Below are 19,107 nucleotides of genomic sequence, written 5' to 3'. Positions count from 1 at the left end.
CTCTCTTGTGGTATTCAAAAACAAAGAATTACATTCTTTATCTTTTTAGGATATTACAGAAGATGAGTTCTAGAAATGTTACCATCAGTGGCAGAAGCGCTGGAAAAAGTGTATGCAATCAGAAGGGAACTGCTCTGAAGAAGACAACACTAAGTTTGACTAAAACGGTAAGCAACATTGTTTTTTCACATCAGTCTTATTACTTTATTGTCTCACCTCATATATCTAGCTCTCCTGTGGTATCGAAAAACAAAGAATTACATTCTTTATATTTTTAGGATATTACAGAAGATGAGTTCCAGAAATGTTACCATCAGTGGCAGAAGCGCTGGAAAAAGTGTGCAATCAGAAGGGAACTACTCTGAAGGAGACAACACTAAGTTTGACTAAAACGGTAAGCAACATTGGTTTTTCACATCAGTCTCATTACTTTATTGTGTCACCTCATATATCTAGCTCTCCTGTGGTATCCAAAAACAAAGAATTACATTCTTTAGCTTTTGATAGGATATTACAGAAGATGAGTTCTAGAAATGTTACCATCAGTGGCAGAAGCGCTGGAAAAAGTGTGTGCAATCAGAAGGGAACTACTCTGAAGGAGACAACACTAAGTTTGACTAAAACGGTAAGCAACATTGTTTTTTCACATCAGTCTCATTACTTTATTGTGTCACCTCATATATCTACCTCTCCTGTGGTATTCAAAAACAAAGAATTACATTCTTTATCTTTTTAGGATATTACAGAAGATGAGTTCTAGAAATGTTACCATCAGTGGCAGAAGCGCTGGAAAAAGTGTATGCAATCAGAAGGGAACTGCTCTGAAGAAGACAACACTAAGTTTGACTAAAACGGTAAGCAACATTGTTTTTTCACATCAGTCTTATTACTTTATTGTCTCACCTCATATATCTAGCTCTCCTGTGGTATCGAAAAACAAAGAATTACATTCTTTATCTTTTTAGGATATTACAGAAGATGAGTTCCAGAAATGTTACCATCAGTGGCAGAAGCGCTGGAAAAAGTGTATGCAATCAGAAGGGAACTGCTCTGAAGGAGACAACACTAAGTTTGACTAAAACGGTAAGCAACATTGTTTTTTCACATCAGTCTTATTACTTTATTGTCTCACCTCATATATCTAGCTCTCCTGTGGTGTCCAAAAACAAAGATTTACATACTTTATATTTTTAGGATATTACAGAAGATGAGTTCTAGAAATGTGACCATCAGTGGCAGAAGCGCTGGAAAAAGTGTGTGCAATCAGAAGGTAACTACTCTGAAGGAGACAACCCTAAGTTTGACTAAAATGGTAAGCAACATTGCTTTTACACATCAGTTTCATACTTTATTGTCTCACCTCATATATCTAGCTCTCCTGTGGTATCCAAAAACAAAGAATTACATTCTTTAGCTTTTGATAGGATATTACAGATGATGGGTTTTAGAAATGTTACCATCAGTGGCAGAAGCGCTGGAAAAAGTGTGTGCAATCAGAAGGCAACTACCCTGAAGGAGACAACACTAAGTTTGAATAAAACGGTAAGCAACATTGTTTTTTCACATCAGTATCATTACTTTATTGTGTCACCTCATATATCTAGCTCTCCTGTGGTATCCAAAAACAAAGAATTACATTCTTTAGCTTTTGATAGGATATTATAGAAGATGAGTTCTAGAAATGTTACCATCAGTGGCAGAAGCGCTGGAAAAAGTGTGTGCAATCAGAAGGGAACTACTCTGAAGGAGACAACACTAAGCTTGACTAAAACGGTAAGCAACATTGTTTTCTCACATCAGTCTCATTACTTTATTGTGTCACCTCATATATCTAGCTCTCTTGTGGTATCCAAAAACAAAGAATTACATTCTTTAGCTTTTGATAGGATATTACAGAAGATGAGTTCGAGAAATGTTACCATCAGTTTCAGAAGCGCTGGAAAAAGTGTGTGGAATCGGAAGGGAACTACTCTGAAGGAGACAACACTAAGTTTGACTAAAATGGTAAGCAACATTGTTTTTTCACATCAGTCTCATACTTTATTGTCTCACCTCATATATCTAGCTCTCCTGTGGTATCCAAAAACAAAGAATTACATTCTTTATCTTTTTAGGATATTACAGAAGATGAGTTCTAGAAATGTTACCATCAGTGGCAGAAGCGCTGGAAAAAGTGTGTGCAATCAGAAGGGAACTACTCTGAAGGAGACAACACTAAGTTTGACTAAAATGGTAAGCAACATTGTTTTTTCACATCAGTCTCATTACTTTATTGTGTCACCTCATATATCTACCTCTCTTGTGGTATTCAAAAACAAAGAATCACATTCTTTATCTTTTTAGGATATTACAGAAGATGAGTTCTAGAAATGTTACCATCAGTGGCAGAAGCGCTGGGAAAAGTGTATGCAATCAGAAGGGAACTGCTCTGAAGAAGACAACACTAAGTTTGACTAAAACGGTAAGCAACATTGTTTTTCACATCAGTCTTATTACTTTATTGTCTCACCTCATATATCTAGCTCTCCTGTGGTATCGAAAAACAAAGAATTACATTCTTTATATTTTTAGGATATTACAGAAGATGAGTTCCAGAAATGTTACCATCAGTGGCAGAAGCGCTGGAAAAAGTGTGTGCAATCAGAAGGGAACTACTCTGAAGGAGACAACACTAAGTTTGACTAAAACGGTAAGCAACATTGGTTTTTCACATCAGTCTCATTACTTTATTGTGTCACCTCATATATCTAGCTCTCCTGTGGTATCCAAAAACAAAGAATTACATTCTTTAGCTTTTGATAGGATATTACAGAAGATGAGTTCTAGAAATGTTACCATCAGTGGCAGAAGCGCTGGAAAAAGTGTGTGCAATCAGAAGGGAACTACTCTGAAGGAGACAACACTAAGTTTGACTAAAACGGTAAGCAACATTGTTTTTTCACATCAGTCTCATTACTTTATTGTCTCACCTCATATATCTACCTCTCCTGTGGTATTCAAAAACAAAGAATTACATTCTTTATCTTTTTAGGATATTACAGAAGATGAGTTCTAGAAATGTTACCATCAGTGGCAGAAGCGCTGGAAAAAGTGTATGCAATCAGAAGGGAACTGCTCTGAAGAAGACAACACTAAGTTTGACTAAAACGGTAAGCAACATTGTTTTTTCACATCAGTCTTATTACTTTATTGTCTCACCTCATATATCTAGCTCTCCTGTGGTATAGAAAAACAAAGAATTACATTCTTTATATTTTTAGGATATTACAGAAGATGAGTTCCAGAAATGTTACCATTAGTGGCAGAAGCGCTGGAAAAAGTGTGTGCAATCAGAAGGGAACTACTCTGTAGGAGGCAACACTAAGTTTGACTAAAACGGTAAGCAACATTGTTTTTTCACATCAGTCTCATTACTTTATTGTTTCACCTCATATATCTAGCTCTCCTGTGGTATCCAAAAACAAAGAATTACATTCCTTAGCTTTTAATAAGATATTACAGAAGATGAGTTCTAGAAATGTTACCATCAGTGGCAGAAGCGCAGGAAAAAGTGTGTGCAATCAGAATTGAACTACTCTGAAGGAGACAACACTAAGTTTGAATAAAACGGTAAGCAACATTGTTTTTTCACATCAATCTCATTACTTTATTGTCTCACCTCATATATCTAGCTCTCCTGTGGTATCCAAAAACAAAGAATTACATTCTTTAGCTTTTGATAGCATAATACAGAACATGAGTTCGAGAAATGTTACCATCAGTGGCAGAAGCGCTGGAAAAATTGGGTGCAATCAGAAGGGAACTACACTGAAGGATACAACACTAAGTTTGACTAAAACGGTAAACAACATTGTTTTTTCACATCAGTCTCATTACTTTATTGTCTCACCTCATATATCTAGCTCTCCTGTTGTATCCAAAAACAAAGAATTACATTCTTTAGCTTTTGATAGGATATTATAGAAGATTAGTTCTAGAAATGTTACCATCAGTGGCAGAAGCGCTGGAAAAAGTGTGTGCAATCAGAAGGAACTACTCTGAAGGAGACAACACTAAGTTTGACTAAAACGGTAAGCAACATTGGTTTTTCACATCAGTCTCATTACTTTATTGTCTCACCTCATATATCTAGCTCTCCTGTGGTATCCAAAAACTAATAATAACATTCTTAAGCATTTGATAGGATATTACGGAAGATGAGTTCCAGAAATGTTACCATTAGTTTCAGAAGCGCTGGAAAAAGTGTGTGCAATCAGAAGGGAACTACTCTGAAGGAGACAACACTTAGTTTGACTAAAATGGTAAGCAACATTGTTTTTTCACATCAGTTTCATACTTTATTGTCTCACCTCATATATCTAGCTCTCCTGTGGTATCCAAAAACAAAGAATTACATTCTTTAGCTTTTGATAGGATATTACAGATGATAGGTTTTAGAAATGTTACCATCAGTGGCAGAAGCGCTGGAAAAAGTGTGTGGAATCGGAAGGGAACTACTCTGAAGGAGACAACACTAAGTTTGACTAAAACGGTAAGCAACATTGTTTTTTCACATCAGTCTCATTACTTTATTGTGTCACCTCATATATCTACCTCTCTTGTGGTATTCAAAAACAAAGAATTACATTCTTTATCTTTTTAGGATATTACAGAAGATGAGTTCTAGAAATGTTACCATCAGTGGCAGAAGCGCTGGAAAAAGTGTATGCAATCAGAAGGGAACTGCTCTGAAGAAGACAACACTAAGTTTGACTAAAACGGTAAGCAACATTGTTTTTTCACATCAGTCTTATTACTTTATTGTCTCACCTCATATATCTAGCTCTCCTGTGGTATCGAAAAACAAAGAATTACATTCTTTATATTTTTAGGATATTACAGAAGATGAGTTCCAGAAATGTTACCATCAGTGGCAGAAGCGCTGGAAAAAGTGTGCAATCAGAAGGGAACTACTCTGAAGGAGACAACACTAAGTTTGACTAAAACGGTAAGCAACATTGGTTTTTCACATCAGTCTCATTACTTTATTGTGTCACCTCATATATCTAGCTCTCCTGTGGTATCCAAAAACAAAGAATTACATTCTTTAGCTTTTGATAGGATATTACAGAAGATGAGTTCTAGAAATGTTACCATCAGTGGCAGAAGCGCTGGAAAAAGTGTGTGCAATCAGAAGGGAACTACTCTGAAGGAGACAACACTAAGTTTGACTAAAACGGTAAGCAACATTGTTTTTTCACATCAGTCTCATTACTTTATTGTGTCACCTCATATATCTACCTCTCCTGTGGTATTCAAAAACAAAGAATTACATTCTTTATCTTTTTAGGATATTACAGAAGATGAGTTCTAGAAATGTTACCATCAGTGGCAGAAGCGCTGGAAAAAGTGTATGCAATCAGAAGGGAACTGCTCTGAAGAAGACAACACTAAGTTTGACTAAAACGGTAAGCAACATTGTTTTTTCACATCAGTCTTATTACTTTATTGTCTCACCTCATATATCTAGCTCTCCTGTGGTATCGAAAAACAAAGAATTACATTCTTTATCTTTTTAGGATATTACAGAAGATGAGTTCCAGAAATGTTACCATCAGTGGCAGAAGCGCTGGAAAAAGTGTATGCAATCAGAAGGGAACTGCTCTGAAGGAGACAACACTAAGTTTGACTAAAACGGTAAGCAACATTGTTTTTTCACATCAGTCTTATTACTTTATTGTCTCACCTCATATATCTAGCTCTCCTGTGGTGTCCAAAAACAAAGATTTACATACTTTATATTTTTAGGATATTACAGAAGATGAGTTCTAGAAATGTGACCATCAGTGGCAGAAGCGCTGGAAAAAGTGTGTGCAATCAGAAGGTAACTACTCTGAAGGAGACAACCCTAAGTTTGACTAAAATGGTAAGCAACATTGCTTTTACACATCAGTCTCATTACTTTATTGTCTCACCTCATATATCTAGCTCTCCTGTGGTATCCAAAAACAAAGAATTACTTTCTTTAGCTTTTAATAAGATATTACAGAAGATGAGTTCTAGAAATGTTACCATCAGTGGCAGAAGCGCTGGAAAAAGTGTATGCAATCATAAGGAAACTACTCTGAAGGAGACAACACTATGTTTGACTAAAACGGTAAGCAACATTGTTTTTTCACATCAGTCTTATTACTTTATTGTCTCACCTCTGATATCTAGCTCTCCTGTGGTATCGAAAAACAAAGAATTACATTCTTCATCTTTTTAGGATTTTACAGAAGATGAGTTCTAGAAATGTTACCATCAGATGCAGAAGCGCAGGAAATAGTGTGTGCAATCAGAATTGAACTACTCTGAAGGAGACAACACTAAGTTTGACTAAAACGGTAAGCAACATTGGTTTTTCACATCAGTCTCATTACTTTATCGTCTCACCTCATATATCTAGCTCTCCTGTGGTATCCAAAAACTAATAATAACATTCTTTAGCTTTTGATAGGATATTACGGAAGAAGAGTTCCAGAAATGTTACCATTAGTTTCAGAAGCGCTGGAAAAAGTGTGTGCAATCAGAAGGGAACTACTCTGAAGGAGACAACACTTAGTTTGACTAAAATGGTAAGCAACATTGTTTTTTCACATCAGTTTCATACTTTATTGTCTCACCTCATATATCTAGCTCTCCTGTGGTATCCAAAAACAAAGAATTACATTCTTTAGCTTTTGATAGGATATTACAGATGATGGGTTTTAGAAATGTTACCATCAGTGGCAGAAGCGCTGGAAAAAGTGTGTGCAATCAGAAGGCAACTACCCTGAAGGAGACAACACTAAGTTTGAATAAAACGGTAAGCAACATTGTTTTTTCACATCAGTATCATTACTTTATTGTGTCACCTCATATATCTAGCTCTCCTGTGGTATCCAAAAACAAAGAATTACATTCTTTAGCTTTTGATAGGATATTATAGAAGATGAGTTCTAGAAATGTTACCATCAGTGGCAGAAGCGCTGGAAAAAGTGTGTGCAATCAGAAGGGAACTACTCTGAAGGAGACAACACTAAGTTTGACTAAAACGGTAAGCAACATTGTTTTCTCACATCAGTCTCATTACTTTATTGTGTCACCTCATATATCTAGCTCTCTTGTGGTATCCAAAAACAAAGAATTACATTCTTTAGCTTTTGATAGGATATTACAGAAGATGAGTTCGAGAAATGTTACCATCAGTTTCAGAAGCGCTGGAAAAAGTGTGTGGAATCGGAAGGGAACTACTCTGAAGGAGACAACACTAAGTTTGACTAAAATGGTAAGCAACATTGTTTTTTCACATCAGTCTCATACTTTATTGTCTCACCTCATATATCTAGCTCTCCTGTGGTATCCAAAAACAAAGAATTACATTCTTTATCTTTTTAGGATATTACAGAAGATGAGTTCTAGAAATGTTACCATCAGTGGCAGAAGCGCTGGAAAAAGTGTGTGCAATCAGAAGGGAACTACTCTGAAGGAGACAACACTAAGTTTGACTAAAATGGTAAGCAACATTGTTTTTTCACATCAGTCTCATTACTTTATTGTGTCACCTCATATATCTACCTCTCTTGTGGTATTCAAAAACAAAGAATCACATTCTTTATCTTTTTAGGATATTACAGAAGATGAGTTCTAGAAATGTTACCATCAGTGGCAGAAGCGCTGGGAAAAGTGTATGCAATCAGAAGGGAACTGCTCTAAAGAAGACAACACTAAGTTTGACTAAAACGGTAAGCAACATTGTTTTTCACATCAGTCTTATTACTTTATTGTCTCACCTCATATATCTAGCTCTCCTGTGGTATCGAAAAACAAAGAATTACATTCTTTATATTTTTAGGATATTACAGAAGATGAGTTCCAGAAATGTTACCATCAGTGGCAGAAGCGCTGGAAAAAGTGTGTGCAATCAGAAGGGAACTACTCTGTAGGAGGCAACACTAAGTTTGACTAAAACGGTAAGCAACATTGTTTTTTCACATCAGTCTCATTACTTTATTGTCTCACCTCATATATCTAGCTCTCCTGTGGTATCCAAAAACAAAGAATTACATTCCTTAGCTTTTAATAAGATATTACAGAAGATGAGTTCTAGAAATGTTACCATCAGTGGCAGAAGCGCAGGAAAAAGTGTGTGCAATCAGAATTGAACTACTCTGAAGGAGACAACACTAAGTTTGAATAAAACGGTAAGCAACATTGTTTTTTCACATCAATCTCATTACTTTATTGTCTCACCTCATATATCTAGCTCTCCTGTGGTATCCAAAAACAAAGAATTACATTCTTTAGCTTTTGATAGCATAATACAGAAGATGAGTTCGAGAAATGTTACCATCAGTGGCAGAAGCGCTGGAAAAATTGGGTGCAATCAGAAGGGAACTACACTGAAGGATACAACACTAAGTTTGACTAAAACGGTAAACAACATTGTTTTTTCACATCAGTCTCATTACTTTATTGTCTCACCTCATATATCTAGCTCTCCTGTTGTATCCAAAAACAAAGAATTACATTCTTTAGCTTTTGATAGGATATTATAGAAGATTAGTTCTAGAAATGTTACCATCAGTGGCAGAAGCGCTGGAAAAAGTGTGTGCAATCAGAAGGAACTACTCTGAAGGAGACAACACTAAGTTTGACTAAAACGGTAAGCAACATTGGTTTTTCACATCAGTCTCATTACTTTATTGTCTCACCTCATATATCTAGCTCTCCTGTGGTATCCAAAAACTAATAATAACATTCTTAAGCATTTGATAGGATATTACGGAAGATGAGTTCCAGAAATGTTACCATTAGTTTCAGAAGCGCTGGAAAAAGTGTGTGCAATCAGAAGGGAACTACTCTGAAGGAGACAACACTTAGTTTGACTAAAATGGTAAGCAACATTGTTTTTTCACATCAGTTTCATACTTTATTGTCTCACCTCATATATCTAGCTCTCCTGTGGTATCCAAAAACAAAGAATTACATTCTTTAGCTTTTGATAGGATATTACAGATGATAGGTTTTAGAAATGTTACCATCAGTGGCAGAAGCGCTGGAAAAAGTGTGTGGAATCGGAAGGGAACTACTCTGAAGGAGACAACACTAAGTTTGACTAAAAAGGTAAGCAACATTGTTTTTTCACATCAGTCTCATACTTTATTGTCTCACCTCATATATCTAGCTCTCCTGTGGTATCCAAAAACAAAGAATTACATTCCTTATCCTTTTAGGATATTACAGAAGATGAGTTCTAGAAATGTTACCATCAGTGGCAGAAGCGCTGGAAAAAGTGTGTGCAATCAGAAGGGAACTACTCTGAAGGAGACAACACTAAGTTTGACTAAAACGGTAAGCAACATTGTTTTTTCACATCAGTCTCATTACTTTATTGTGTCACCTCATATATCTACCTCTCCTGTGGTATTCAAAAACAAAGAATTACATTCTTTATCTTTTTAGGATATTACAGAAGATGAGTTCTAGAAATGTTACCATCAGTGGCAGAAGCGCTGGAAAAAGTGTATGCAATCAGAAGGGAACTGCTCTGAAGAAGACAACACTAAGTTTGACTAAAACGGTAAGCAACATTGTTTTTTCACATCAGTCTTATTACTTTATTGTCTCACCTCATATATCTAGTTCTCCTGTGGTATCCAAAAACAAAGAATTACATTCTTTAGCTTTTGATAGGATATTATAGAAGATTAGTTCTAGAAATGTTACCATCAGTGGCAGAAGCGCTGGAAAAAGTGTGTGCAATCAGAAGGAACTACTCTGAAGGAGACAACACTAAGTTTGACAAAAACGGTAAACAACATTGTTTTTTCACATCAGTCTCATTACTTTATTGTCTCACCTCATATATCTAGCCATCCTGTGGTATCCAAAAACTAAGAATTACATTCTTTAACTTTTGATGGGATATTACAGAAGATGAGTTCTACAAATGTTACCATCAGTGGCAGAAGCGCTGGAAAAAAGTGTGTGCAATCAGAAGGTAACTACTCTGAAGGAGACAACACTAAGTTTGACTAAAACGGTAAGCAACATTGTTTTTTCACATCAGTCTCATTACTTTATTGTCTCACCTGATATATCTAGCTCTCCTGTGGTATCCAAAAACAAAGAATTAATTTCTTTAGCTTTTGATTGGATATTACAGAAGATGAGTTCTAGAAATGTTACCATCAGTGGCAGAAGCGCCAAAAAAAGTGTGTGCAATCAGAAGGGATCTACTCTGAAGGACACAACACTAAGTTTGACTAAAACGGTAAGCAACATCGTTTTTTCACATCAGTCTCATTACTTTATTGTCTCACCTCATATATCTAGCTCTCCTGTGGTATCCAAAAACAAAGAATTACATTCTTTAGCTTTTAATAGGATATTACAGGAGATGAGTTCTAGAAATGTTACCATCAGTGGCAGAAGCGCTGGAAAAAGTGTGTGCAAACAGAAGGGAACTACTCTGAAGGAGACAACACTAAGTTTGACTAAAACGGTAAGCATCATTGTTTTTTTACATCAGTCTCATTACTTTATTGTCTCACCTCATATATCTAGCTCTCCTGTGGTATCCAAAAACAAAGAATTACATTCTTTATCTTTTTAGGATATTACAGAAGATGAGTTCCAGAAATGTTACCATCAGTGGCAGAAGCGCTGGAAGAGGTGTGTGCAATCAGAAGGAAACTACTCTGAAGGAGACAACACTAAGTTTGTCTAGAACGGTAACCAACATTGTTTTTTCACATCAGTCTCATTACTTTATTGTCTCACCTCATATATCTAGCTCTCCTGTGGTATCCAAAAACAAAGAATTACATTCTTGAGCTTTTGATATTATATTACAGAAGATGAGTTCTAGAAATGTTACCATCAGTGGCAGAAGCGCTGGAAAAAGTGTGTGCAATCAGAAGGGAACTGCTCTGAAGGAGACAACACTAAGTTTGACTAAAACGGTAAGCAACATTGTTTTTTCACATCAGTCTCATTACTTTATTGTCTCACCTCATATATCTAGCTCTCCTGTGGTATCCAAAAACAAAGAATTACATTCTTTATCTTTTTATTATATTACAGAAGATGAGTTCCAGAAATGTTACCATCAGTGGCAGAAGCGCTGGAAAAAGTGTGTGCAATCAGAAGGGAACTACTCTGAAGGAGACAACACTAAATTTGACTAAAACGGTAAACAACATTGTTTTTTCACATCAGTCTCATTACTTTATTGTCTCACCTCATATATCTAGCTCTCCTGTGGTATCCAAAAACTAAGAAATACATTCTTTAGCTTTTGATGGGATATTACAGAAGATGAGTTCTAGAAATGTTACCATCAGCGGCAGAAGCGCTAAAAAAAAGTGTGTGCAATCAGAAGGGAACTACTCTGAAGGAGACAACACTAAGATTGACTAAAACGGTAAGCAACATTGTTTTTTCACATCAGTCTCTTTACTTTATTGTCTCACCTCATATATCTAGCTCTCCTGTGGGATCCAAAAACAAATAATTACATTCTTTAGCTTTTGATAGGATATTACAGAAGATGAGTTCTAGAAATGTTACCATCAGTGGCAGAAGCGCTGGAAAAGATGTGTGCAATCAGAAGGGAACTACTCTGAAGGAGGCACCACTAAGTTTGACTAAAACGGTAAGCAACATTGTTTTTTCACATCAGTCTCATTACTTTATTGTCTCACCTCATATATCTCGCTGTCCTGTGGTATCCAAAAACAAAGAATTACATTGTTTAGCTTTTGATAGGATATTACAGGAGATGAGTTCTAGAAATGTTACCATCAGTGGCAGAAGCGCTGGAAAAAGTGCGTGCAATCAGAAGGGAACTACTCTGAAGGAGACAACACTAAGTTTGACTAAAACGGTAAGCAACATTGTTTTTTCACATCAGTCTTATTACTTTATTGTCTCACCTCATATATCTAGCTCTTCTGTGGTATCCAAAAACAAAGAATTGCATTCTTTATCTTTTTAGGATATTACAGAAGATAAGTTCTAGAAATGTTACCATCAGTGGCATAAGCGCTGGAAAAAGTGTGTGCAATCAGAAGGGAACTACTCTGAAGGAGACAACACTAAGTATGACTAAAACGGTAAGCAACATTGTTTTTTCACATCAGTCTCATTACTTTATTGTCTCACCTCATATATCTAGCTCTCCTGTGGTATCCAAAAACAAAGAATTACATTTTTCATCTTTTTAGGATATTACAGAAGATGAGTGCTAGAAATGTTACCATCAGTGGCAGAAGCGCTGGAAAAAGTGTGTGCAATCAGAAGGGAACTACTCTGAAGGAGACAACACTAAGTTTGACTAAAACGGTAAGCAACATTGTTTTTTCACATCAGTCTCATTACTTTATTGTCTCACCTCATATATGTAGCTCTCCTGTTGTATCCAAAAACAAAGAATTACATTCTTTATCTTCTTAGGATATTACAGAGGATGAGTTCTAGAAATGTTACCATCAGTGGCAGAAGCGCTGGAAAAATTGTGTGCAATCAGAAGGGAACTACTCTGAAGGAGACAACACTAAGTTTAACTAAAACGGTGAGCAACATTGTTTTTTCACATCAGTCTCATTACTTTATTGTCTCACCTCATATATCTAGCTCTCCTGTGGTATCCAAAAACAAAGAATTACATTCTTTAGCTTTTGATAGGATATTACAGAAGATGAGTTCTAGAAATGTTACCGTCAGTGGCAGAAGCGCTGGAAAAAGTGTGTGCAATCCGAAGGGAACTACTCTGAAGGAGACAACACTAAGTTTGACTAAAACGGTAAGCAACATTGTTTTTTCACATCAGTCTCTTTACTTTATTGTCTCACCTCATATATCTAGCTCTCCTGTGGTATCCAAAAACAAAGAATTACATTCTTTAGCTTTTGATAGGATATTACAGAAGATGAGTTCTAGAAATGTTACCATCAGTGGCAGAAGCGCTGGAAAAAGTGTGTGCAATCAGAAGGGAACTACTCTGAAGGAGACAACACTAAGTTTGACTAAAACGGTAAGCAACATTGTTTTTTCACATCAGTCTCTTTACTTTATTGTCTCACCTCATATATCTAGCTCTCCTGTGGGATCCAAAAACAAAGAATTACATTCTTTAGCTTTTGATAGGATATTACAGAAGATGAGTTCTAGAAATGTTACCATCAGTGGCAGAAGCGCTGGAAAAGATGTGTGCAATCAGAAGGGAACTACTCTGAAGGAGACAACACTAAGTTTGACTAAAACGGTAAGCAACATTGTTTTTTCACATCAGTCTCATTACTTTATTGTCTCACCTCATATATCTCGCTGTCCTGTGGTATCCAAAAACACAGAATTACATTGTTTAGCTTTTGATAGGATATTACAGGAGATGAGTTCTAGAAATGTTACCATCAGTGGCAGAAGCGCTGGAAAAAGTGCGTGCAATCAGAAGGGAACTACTCTGAAGGAGACAACACTAAGTTTGACTAAAACGGTAAGCAACATTGTTTTTTCACATCAGTCCTATTACTTTATTGTCTCACCTCATATATCTAGCTCTTCTGTGGTATCCAAAAACAAAGAATTGCATTCTTTATCTTTTTAGGATATTACAGAAGATGAGTTCTAGAAATGTTACCATCAGTGGCAGAAGCGCTGGAAAAAGTGTGTGCAATCAGAAGGGAACTACTCTGAAGGAGACAACACTAAGTATGACTAAAACGGTAAGCAACATTGTTTTTTCACATCAGTCTCATTACTTTATTGTCTCACCTCATATATCTAGCTCTCCTGTGGTATCCAAAAACAAAGAATTACATTTTTCATCTTTTTAGGATATTACAGAAGATGAGTTCTAGAAATGTTACCATCAGTGGCAGAAGCGCTGGAAAAAGTGTGTGCAATCAGAAGGGAACTACTCTGAAGGAGACAACACTAAGTTTGACTAAAACGGTAAGCAACATTGTTTTTTCACATCTGTCTCATTACTTTATTGTCTCACCTCATACATCTAGCTCTCCTGTGGTATCCAAAAACAAAGAATTACATTCTTTATCTTCTTAGGATATTACAGAAGATGAGTTCTAGAAATGTTACCATCAGTGGCAGAAGCGCTGGAAAAAGTGTGTGCAATCAGAAGGGAACTACTCTGAAGGAGACAACACTAAGTTTAACTAAAACGGTAAGCAACATTGTTTTTTCACATCAGTCTCATTACTTTATTGTCTCACCTCATATATCTAGCTCTCCTGTGGTATCCAAAAACAAAGAATTACATTCTTTAGCTTTTGATAGGATATTACAGAAGATGAGTTCTAGAAATGTTACCGTCAGTGGCAGAAGCGCTGGAAAAAGTGTGTGCAATCCGAAGGGAACTACTCTGAAGGAGACAACACTAAGTTTGACTAAAACGGTAAGCAACATTGTTTTTTCACATCAGTCTCTTTACTTTATTGTCTCACCTCATATATCTAGCTCTCCTGTGGTATCCAAAAACAAAGAATTACATTCTTTAGCTTTTGATAGGATATTACAGAAGATGAGTTCTAGAAATGTTACCATCAGTGGCAGAAGCGCTGGAAAAAGTGTGTGCAATCAGAAGGGAACTACTCTGAAGGAGACAACACAAAGTTTAACTAAAATGGTAAGCAACATTGTTTTTTCACATCAGTTTCATTACTTTATTGTCTCACCTCATATATCTAGCTCTCCTGTGGTATCCAAAAACAAAGAATTACATTCTTTAGCTTTTGATAGGATATTATAGATGATGAGTTCTAGAAATGTTACCATCAGTGGCAGAAGCGCCAAAAAAAGTGTGTGCAATCAGAAGGGAACTACTCTGAAGGAGACAACACTAAGTTTGACTTAAACGGCAAGCAACATTGTTTTTTCACATCAGTCTCATTACTTTATTGTCTCACCTCATATATCTAGCTCTCCTGTGGTATCCAAAAACAAAGAATTACATTCTTTATCTTTTTTGGATATTACAGAAGATGAGTTCTAGAAATGTTACCATCAGTGGCAGAAGCGCTGGAAAAAGTGTGTGCAATCAGAAGGGAACTACTCTGAAGGAGACAACACTAAGTTTGACTAAAACGGTAAGCAACATTGTTTTTTCACATCAGTCTCATTACTTTATTGTCTCACCTCATATATCTAGCTCTCCTGTGGTATCCAAAAACAAAGAATTACATTCTTTATATTTTTAGGATATTACGAAAGATGAGTTCTAGAAATGTTACCATCCGTGGTATAAACGCTGGAAAAAGTGTGTGCAATCAGAAGGGAACTACTCTGAAGGAGACAACACTAAGTTTGACTAAAACGGTAAGCAACATTGTTTTTTCACATCAGTCTCATTACTTTATTGTCTCACCTCATATATCTAGCTCTCCTGTGGTATCCAAAAACAAAGAATTACATTCTTTATCTTTTTAGGATATTACAGAAGATGAGTTCTAGAAATGTTACCATCAGTGGCAGAAGCGCTGGAAAAAGTGTGTGCAATCAGAAGGGAACTACTCTGAAGGAGACAACACTAAGTTTGACTAAAACGGTAAGCAACATTGTTTTTTCACATCAGTCTCATTACTTTACTGTCTCATCTCATATACCTAGCTCTCCTGTGGTATCCAAAAACAAAGCATTACATTCTTTAGCTTTTGATAGGATACTACAGAAGAAGAGTTCCAGAAATGTTACCATCAGTGGCAGAAGCGCTGGAAAAAGTGTGTGCAATCAGAAGGGAACTACTCTGAAGGAGACAACACTAAGTTTAACTAAAACGGTAAGCAACATTGTTTTTTCACATCAGTCTCATTACTTTATTGTCTCACCTCATATATCTAGCTCTCTTGTGGTATCCAAAAACAAAGAATTACATTCTTTAGCTTTTGATAGGGTATTACAGAAGATGAGTTCGAGAAATGTTACCATCAGTGGCAGAAGCGCTGGAAAAAGTGGGTGCAATCAGAAGGGAACTACTCTGAAGGAGACAACACTATGTTTGACTAAAACGGTAAGCAACATTGTTTTTTCACATCACTCTCATGACTTTATTGTCTCACCTCATATATCTAACTCTCCTGTGGTATCCAAAAACAAAGAATTACATTCTTTATCTTTTTAGGATATTACAGAAGATGAGTTCTAGAAATGTTACCATCAGTGACAGAAGCGCTGGAAAAAGTGTGTGCAATCAGAAGGGAACTACTCTGAAGGAGGCAACACTAAGTTTGACTAAAACGGTAAGCAACATTGTTTTTTCACATCAGTCTCATTACATTATTGTCTCACCTCATATATCTAGCTCTCCTGTGGTATCCAAAAACAAAGAATTACATTCTTTAGGTTTTGATAGGATATTACAGAAGATGAGTTCTAGAAATGTTACCATCAGTGACAGAAGCGCTGGAACAAGTGTGTGCAATCAGAAGGGAACTACTCTGAAGGAGACAACACTAAGTTTGACTAAAACGGTAAGCAACATTGTTTTTTCACATCAGTCTCATTACTTTATTGTCTCACCTCATATATCTAGCTCTCCTGTAGTATCCAAAAACAAAGAATTACATTCTTTAGCTTTTGATAGGATGTTACAGAAGATGAGTTCTACAAATGTTACCATCAGTGGCAGAAGCGCTGGAAAAAGTGTGGGCAATCAGAAGGGAACTACTCTGAAGGAGACAACACAAAGTTTGACTAAAACCGTAAGCAACATTGTTTTTCACATCAGTTTCATTACTTTATTGTCTCACCTCATATATCTAGCTCTCCTGTGGTATCCAAAAACAAAGAATTACATTCTTTAGCTTTTAATAGTATATTACAGAAGATGAGTTCTAGAAATGTTACCATCAGTGGCAGAAGCGCTGGAAAAAGTGTGTGCAATCAGAAGGGAACTACTCTGAAGGAGACAACACTAAGTTTGACTAAAACGGTAAGCAACATTGTTTCTTCACATCTGTCTCATTACTTTATTGTCTCACCTCATATATCTAGCTCTCCTGTGGTATCCAAAAACAAAGAATTACATTCCTTAGCTTATGATAGGATATTACAGAAGATGAGTTCTAGAAATGTTACCATCAGTGGCAGAAGCGCTGGAAAAAGTATGTGCAATCAGAAGGGAACTACTCTGAAGGAGACAACACAAAGTTTGACTAAAACGGTAAGCAACATTGTTTTTTCACATCAGTCTCATTACTTTATTGTCTCACCTCATATATCTAGCTCTCCTGTGGTATCCAAAAACAAAGAATTACATTCTTTAGCTTTTGATAGGATATTACAGAAGATGATTTCGCGAAATCTTACCATCAGTGGCAGAAGCGCTGGAAAAAGTGTGTGCAATCAGAAGGGAACTACTCTGAAGGAGACAACACTAAGTTTGACTAAAACGGTAAGCAACATTGTTTTTTCACATCAGTCTCATTACTTTATTGTCTCACCTCATATATCTAGCTCTCCTGTGGTATCCAAAAACAAAGAATTACATTCTTTATATTTTTAGGATATTACGAAAGATGAGTTCTAGAAATGTTACCATCCGTGGTATAAACGCTGGAAAAAGTGTGTGCAATCAGAAGGGAACTACTCTGAAGGAGACAACACTAAGTTTGACTAAAACGGTAAGCAACATTGTTTTTTCACATCAGTCTCATTACTTTATTGTCTCACCTCATATATCTAGCTCTCCTGTGGTATCCAAAAACAAAGAATTACATTCTTTATCTTTTTAGGATATTACAGAAGATGAGTTCTAGAAATGTTACCATCAGTGGCAGAAGCGCTGGAAAAAGTGTGTGCAATCAGAACGGAACTACTCTGAAGGAGACAACACTAAGTTTGACTAAAACGGTAAGCAACATTGTTTTTTCACATCAGTCTCATTACTTTACTGTCTCATCTCATATACCTAGCTCTCCTGTGGTATCCAAAAACAAAGCATTACATTCTTTAGCTTTTGATAGGATACTACAGAAGAAGAGCTCCAGAAATGTTACCATCAGTGGCAGAAGCGCTGGAAAAAGTGTGTGCAATCAGAAGGGAACTACTCTGAAGCAGACAACACTAAGTATGACTAAAACGGTAAGCAACATTGTTTTTTCACATCAGTCTCATTACTTTATTGTCTCACCTCATATATCTAGCTCTCTTGTGGTATCCAAAAACAAAGAATTACATTCTTTAGCTTTTGATAGGGTATTACAGAAGATGAGTTCGAGAAATGTTACCATCAGTGGCAGAAGCGCTGGAAAAAGTGTGTGCAATCAGAAGGGAACTACTCTGAAGGAGACAACACTATGTTTGACTAAAACGGTAAGCAACATTGTTTTTTCACATCACTCTCATTACTTTATTGTCTCACCTCATATATCTAACTCTCCTGTGGTATCCAAAAACAAAGAATTACATTCTTTATCTTTTTAGGATATTACAGAAGATGAGTTCTAGAAATGTTACCATCAGTGACAGAAGCGCTGGAAAAAGTGTGTGCAATCAGAAGGGAACTACTCTGAAGGAGGCAACACTAAGTTTGACTAAAACGGTAAGCAACATTGTTTTTTCACATCAGTCTCATTACATTATTGTCTCACCTCATATATCTAGCTCTCCTGTGGTATCCAAAAACAAAGAATTACATTCTTTAGGTTTTGATAGGATATTACAGAAGATGAGTTCTAGAAATGTTACCATCAGTGACAGAAGCGCTGGAAAAAGTGTGGGCAATCAGAAGGGAACTACTCTGAAGGAGACAACACAAAGTTTGACTAAAACCGTAAGCAACATTGTTTTTCACATCAGTTTCATTACTTTATTGTCTCACCTCATATATCTAGCTCTCCTGTGGTATCCAAAAACAAAGAATTACATTCTTTAGCTTTTAATAGGATATTACAGAAGATGAGTTCTAGAAATGTTACCATCAGTGGCAGAAGCGCTGGAAAAAGTGTGTGCAATCAGAAGGGAACTACTCTGAAGGAGACAATACTAAGTTTGACTAAAACGGTAAGCAACATTGTTTCTTCATATCTGTCTCATTACTTTATTGTCTCACCTCATATATCTAGCTCTCCTGTGGTATCCAAAAAC

This window comes from Schistocerca gregaria, chromosome 5 (assembly GCF_023897955.1).
Source record: "Schistocerca gregaria isolate iqSchGreg1 chromosome 5, iqSchGreg1.2, whole genome shotgun sequence".
NCBI lineage: Eukaryota > Metazoa > Arthropoda > Insecta > Orthoptera > Acrididae > Schistocerca > Schistocerca gregaria.
The sequence above is the reverse complement of the archived record's forward strand: the minus strand, read 5'-3'. Positions refer to the sequence as shown.